This window comes from Anneissia japonica, unplaced genomic scaffold (genome assembly GCF_011630105.1).
Source record: "Anneissia japonica isolate Jap-2015-1 unplaced genomic scaffold, ASM1163010v1 scaffold287774_len439945_cov178, whole genome shotgun sequence".
Lineage (NCBI taxonomy): Eukaryota > Metazoa > Echinodermata > Crinoidea > Comatulida > Comatulidae > Anneissia > Anneissia japonica.
The window spans coordinates 139,915-146,734 of NW_022725867.1; the positions used below are offsets into that span (position 1 = coordinate 139,915).

The 6,820-nt window shown below is 33.7% G+C and overlaps 1 long non-coding RNA gene across 3 annotated transcripts in view; it reads left to right on the forward strand.

The window, feature by feature from the left end:
* LOC117112959 overlaps positions 1-6,820 on the forward strand; it is a 36,995-nt gene that overhangs the window by 8,088 nt on the left and 22,087 nt on the right. For 2 of the 3 annotated variants that reach the window (XR_004446115.1, XR_004446116.1), the window contains 2 exons: positions 4,693-4,890; positions 5,070-6,751. This is a non-coding gene — a long non-coding RNA (uncharacterized LOC117112959). Of the gene's footprint in view, positions 1-4,692; positions 4,891-5,069; positions 6,752-6,820 lie in introns of those variants that run through there. The other variant, XR_004446117.1, reaches the window with a different exon arrangement.

Below are 6,820 nucleotides of genomic sequence, written 5' to 3' on the forward strand. Positions count from 1 at the left end.
CGACGGAGCGCGCGTCCGTTGCGATGATGACACCTTTCGCATTGCTCCACCTATGACACGGATCGTCCGGCAGGATGCAACAGATCGACTTTTCCGAAAACTTGCATTTTTCTCGGTCCGCTTCTATTCCCCGATCGCTGTACAACGCAACGACCGCCATATTATTCGACGCACAAGGTACCATCGTTGCGAGAATCTCCTTCGGGAGAGGGCCCTTTACGCCGAAGCACACCCTGTACCAGAAACCGGGCGTCGTGCCGTACCACGATTCGTTGATCACCCACGATGCTCGAAAGTTTCGGGATCCTTCGGATAAAGCGGTCGTCGTCGGATCGATCACGAACGAATCGGCAACCACAACGCGAGCGTTCCGGTGACTCGTCTTCCAGGTTCTGGTAGCGGAAAAGTAATCGTTGGAGTAGCACGAGTAGATTCCGGAAGCGTCGAGATCGACTCCGACCACCTTCAGCACTGTCTCTTATACACATCTAGATGTGTATAAGAGACAGCACACACACACAATATATATATATATATATATAAATTCTATTTCAATTCAACTCTACTACATATGATATACTGTATGTGACATTCAATTATGGATATATTATTAGTTTATAGACCAGGTGGTCAAGGAGTTATGAATACACATTTTTTTAACTTAAGCTCTTTGTACCATAAGTCAATGTGAATGGTTTTTAATTTCTCTATAATTCATAAGCCATAAAAATAGATAAAGTGAATGTGGGTTTTTTTTTTTGTAAACATAAAATAAATGTGGAAATATTGTTTCTAACAATAATTTGAAATAAGCTGCGAAGATTAATGTTCAAATTTTTTAAATTCATCAAATATAATTTAATTTCTCATATTTTAATTAAATTTTAATTTAGAGGTATGTCATTTCTTTTTAGTATTTTAATTAGATTTTTTTTTTATTTTGTTTGTATTCTTATTATAAGTCTTGCTTCTTAATGTATTTGTAGCATTTCCTAATTAATATATTTTTACCCCTTTGCTTCCAAATTCTATTTACTTATAGCACATTAATTATGAGACTTTGAACTAATAAATACTGGAACATAAAAAATGTTTGATGAAGTTAAAGAATATCAAATAATGTTTTTATTACTATTCTAGGTTTTATAGATTATCCTCCTTTCCTGTGTTACTCAAACAAACAATATTAACCACAACAATATTTAATTTATGCATGAGAACAGCTACATATGGTCATGATGACATCACATCATGCCCATATATAAGCTTTTCATGACTATAATACTAATGGTATAATCATGTAATGTTCATATTGCTTTACTGGTTGTGCCTATCAGAGTCTTGTGGAGACTGTGGCAAAAAAGGAAGCCTCCTTTTTTTTAAGAAGTTTGAGGAAGAGAAACTTATCAACTTGGCCTTACTGTAATTCCAAATTTTCATTTTAATATCAGAAAGATTATGGGTGGGTTTAGTTATTGCTGCTTTACTCATTTTCAGAATCTACTTAAATTATGGTTAATTAAGTAGAGATTGTCAGCTAAGCTCATGATATTAGCAAGCTGTTCAGTCCGTTGAATTCAACATGATGTTGTGTTGAAGCATGCCTCAAAGAGCCTACAGCAAGTCTTCAGCATATTTTAATAAGTACAACAATATTTAATTAGTGCTAGAAAACATCTAAATCCCTGTCCATACTGTAAATTGATTTGACAAAAATGTGACATGCTTTTTAATAATTGTCATGATGACATCACATCACAAGCGTATAATATGCACATCGTGACTATATATGGGCATACAACCATTTTTTGTAAAAGAAAATATGATACTGTAGTCTAGAGAGAGCCTTAGAAGAAAAATACAGTTGGTTATATGCAAAGATTCCCACCACCTCCATTTTACTACCATTTTCTGGCCAAAACAATAAATCCGCCATTACCCGAATGTCAAATTTATAATAAATAATAAATAAATAAATGAATATCCAGCATCTTGTAACAAAGGTGTTGAAAATATTAACATAACATTATTGTTTACATCTGGACGCAGGGTTCCCGGAACGCCGCCCTCAGCGGCGAGTGCGAAGCACAACACAGGCTCAAAAGTGGAACGTGAATTTGGATATGGTTTTGTAGTCAGATTTGCGAGAAAAGCTTCAGCTACCCGTATTTCTCGACTGAGACGTCAGTAGGAGCTGTAATTTGTATGCCAAGGAGATTGAGCAACCCTTCATTCATATTAAGGGAATTTACGCCCAGAAACTTTGTAGTTATTAATATTTTGGTTATGATAGAAAATATTCATTTTTTGGTGACGTCACACTCACTTTAGTTAGCATGCATACGTCATAAGGTAGATACGTCACCTTTTCCTAGTAAGGCAAACTTTCCCGGCGTGCTTTTTTCATGGATAAACAAACACCACTGGTTTGCACATGGATGCCTTGCCCAAGCCAGGGCTACAAGAACCGCATTGTTAGATGCATTGTATAATACTTAAATAAGGTACCTCTGCAAATGAATTATTCTTAGTTATTTTTTTTTTTTTAATTTATTTATTCCGAAAGTGTACTTTCTATCACATTTAATTCCACTGTCTTAGTTAGGCCTAGGCCTAGTCTTATGCCTCATCGTCCCCAGCTACACAGTACATCAGGAGCCCTCCCCCATACAGTACAGACGTCTGCTAGGTAACAACGTGATTGCACCTTCCTTCCAATGTGTTCATGTAACATTGACATAATTGTTAGCTAACCAGTTGTGTGTATTTCTTTGTGAAAATGAGTACCGCGGCGTACTCATTTTCACAAAGCATCATTTGCATCCCCTCTTGGAAAGAGGGAATCGAAATAATTGTCTCCATATCTTCGCTAATTAAATTAATCACCGTAATTTAGCTTACACTTATGAATTTAGGGAGCACTTAAAATGTGAAATAATCATTTCACTACCCGACAAACTCCGAACTTTATACATTCAGTAGGCCTACATAATAGTTTCATATTGCTGTACTATATACTCCAACATCACTGGCGCATGGTAACAACCAACTGACTGCAGACCATTTCCGGTCACACATTAATCTCCATAACACAGCACCCCCTAGTTCCGTCACCTCTGGATCCATTAAAACTAAAATAATTAATTGGTTTGATTTATATGATGTTTTGATGATTGGTCGTCCTTGGGACCCTCCCACTAAGTGGTCGTGGACACAAACTTTAACACATTTTTACATTAACCTTAATATTTAAATTGGAGTCAAGCAGGGCATTTCTCCTCCATAGACTTTCAATGCTCTAATCAGCTTATCAGTTTTTCTTTGACAAAAAACTGTTGTATGCCCATATATAGTCATGATGTGCCTATATATAGACATGATATAATAATAATAATAATAATAATAATAAATTTAGCCAATGAAAGTAGATCAGTTATTGGTAGCCATTGACAAGAAAATCTATTTATTTGTAAAATAATATTTGATAGTGTGAGTAGGGCTGGCTTTTTAACCTTTATGCGTTCTAGATTATCCCACAATTATCAGTATTATGCCTAACATTTACTGTGCCTAAAGTATGTATATTCTTATCTTATTGTCTATTATTATATATAATTATGCCTGTACTTAACATCCTTTCTTTCTTTGTTCGTAAAGTAACTCTGAATTCTTTAATCAAATAATACGAACTGTTACTGCACAAAAAAATAAATTGCTTTATAGTGTGTTGAGTGTGAGAAAATACCGTAGAATAGGTTTACTAATGTAAGCTTTTTCAAATATCATTATCCTATTAATTCTGTCTCAGCTGATATTGGTTCTTTTGATGTGTTTCTGTAAGATACGTTAACTATTGTACTACTAAAAGGTTCAACCCAAAAAAAAATAGAAGTGGCAAAGAAATACAAGACTTTGATCTCTCCACAAAGCAATAAAGTCCAGAAAAGCATCTTTGTACTGTAAACTGTTTAAAATTAGGTTTTCATGAGAATAGAAAGGTAAATATTAACCAGAGTCACAAGGCAGTGAACCGGAATAATCTCCATCCGGATGCCACCACAATGTATTTTATCGATGAACAGTTTGTATGTTATGTTCCCTTTGTGTCTGTGGTGGTGTGTGGGAAAGGCAATACTACTTCCTTATTTAATTCGGATCAACCAAAGTTAAAAGAGTGCATACCTTATGGTGCTGAATGGTCAAAGTTTTGATCTTGGGAAGGAGGGTCATGTGTTATTATTGAGGGGGTAGAGTCCTATCAATCATGTGTTGAGACTAGGGAGGGGTAGTTAGCAATCAATCATAGGTACTATGGTAGATGTGGTTGGCAAGGACTGGGGTAAATGCCAATGTTTGTGTTGAATTGAAAAGATATGTGGGGACTAGGCTGAATGAATGCCAATAATGTGGAGATAATGGAAATCATTTTTGAGGAGTACTGTAGAGTAGGTGCTGTTTATGTTGACCGGTTTATCATTTTTTGTGAGTTTTTTTCTTTTTTTTGTTGAGGAGGGGTTTCACAACATTTTCAGAATAGATTTCAATACATAACATTGATATGCTTTGAAATTTAACAGGCCCCTACCCTTAAACCCCTCCCCCTTAAACCCCATCCCTTTCCCACTAATGGATCCATGCCTTTGATGAATAAGTCTTGAACTAGGTTTTTTTGATAAATTTGATTCATTTTAGCCTGAAAAACTGTAGTACAACAGAGATGACAAGTCATTGATTTATTAAACACGGATTTGGCTTCAATATCCGCTGCCTTTAAGCTATCAAGGAGAAATGAGGAGCATGAGAAAAAAGGTGCGAAAAAAGAATCCCCGGAAATTGAAAATCTTGCTCTAAGATGGAAGACGTAATCTCTGATTTGATGGAATTTAAATAGTTGGTTTTCTTACCTTTTCTTTTTAATTCTACGTGTTAAATATTATGTAACAATAATATTAATTTAATAATGATAATTAGTAATAGTGATGGAAAATAATTAAGCAATAAATTGTTAATAACAATAACTAAGTAAAAATAATGATGAGTAAATATATTTTTTAATTTTAATTTTTTAGTATGTCTGCGGCAGGCAAATGTAATGGATGTGTGTGCCTTACAAGATGTCATTATTATATCAACCTGATAATTGCACAAATAGCATTTTATGTACAGTATCTTACTCCAGAACTCACACTATGATATCATTTTAAGTTGTTCTTTTTTTGTACATTTTGTAGTTTGAAGATTTTTATTTATTTTTTTATAATTTGATTTGTTTTGTTCTTTGTTCCACATCTAATATCCACAATACAGATAATATAATGGATAAATTATTGCCAAAAAAAGAGGCAATTAAAATATTATGTAACTTTGATTTATTAATAATAACAATATAAAAATAGTCATTTTTTAATGCCAGTTGAGTCAAAAGAACTTTAGGTCTATGAGAATATTTTACTCTGGGTGAATAAATCTATATAATTACACTATATCTAATCTGACCTACTCTTGGGAAATATTTGTGCATGTGTACTTTTAAGGATACAGTTGTTATTATACATAACCTTTTTCTAAATTATGTATTTAATTAAATAAAAACAAAATATAACAATACTGTTAATCTGAATTCCCTATTAACCAAATTGCAAAAAATAAATAGCTCCATTTAGATGAATTACAAACCAATTATGTGAATGAAAACAAAAACCCATCATCATTAAAAAAATATATCAACAATACAAACAACACTGTTCTTGTTATCGCTCGATCTTCCCTGTGCAGACATACCTAAATATGGTCATGATGTCATCACATCATGACCATATATAGGCACAACATGACTATATATGGGCACAACATGACTATATATGGGCATATAACAGTGTTTGTCAAAGAAAATTTGATAGTGTGGACAGACTTTAAATCCTAAATGCACAGATAGACCTATCACATGGTACAGGTGAATTGCGGAGGCATGGGCGTTGTTTGTTCGCGTTAGTATGAATTAAATATTAGAGAGTATGATCAATCATGTCAATAGCTATAGCATATGTAGCCTAGTACGAGGTTAGTGTATTTTTAAGTGGAATACTATTTGTGAGTGCGTAGGAGTATGGAAGTATGATTGTACTGTAGGCCTACTCATACTATACTGTTGTACTTTTCTGCATCTGTGAATCTATTCGATATAAAGCCTGTTTTTCACTAGGCGAATTTATTCACTCGAATCCCAAGCATCGATTCATGCACATTTACATTCCTATCAGAGTTTTTCCAAAACAAAAAAAATTACGCAACCAATTAGAGCTCAGGAAGCGAACCGACACTTCGATTTGCGCGAATAAATTCGCCTAGTGGAAAAACAGCTTAACACTGTGAATCGTCAATAGTAATTATATATCACTATGAAACTTACTCCTGTGCAGTATAATATTTTGTTGAGAAATACAATTTTCTTATGGAGCATAGCATACCATCTTATGTGGAGTATCTGCTTACATGGCCACATAGAAGGAGTGACACTTACCCAAGTACGGCTTAAGTAATAATTATTTTCTGGATCTTAAATTGCATCTGGTTTCATTAATTTTCTTTTTTCATATTTTTGACTTTCTTGAGGACACCATAAGTTTTTTTTCCTTAAACGGATACCAAATAATATTATTGTTGTTGTTATTATTATTATTATTATTATTATTATTAAATTTTTTCAATGCAAGAAAAACCTACCTTTATTGTTTAAGCCTTCGTTTGTCACATCAAAAACAAAATTATTACTATTTATTTTTGTTGAAAAGTGTTTGATTATTTACAAATACAACATCAC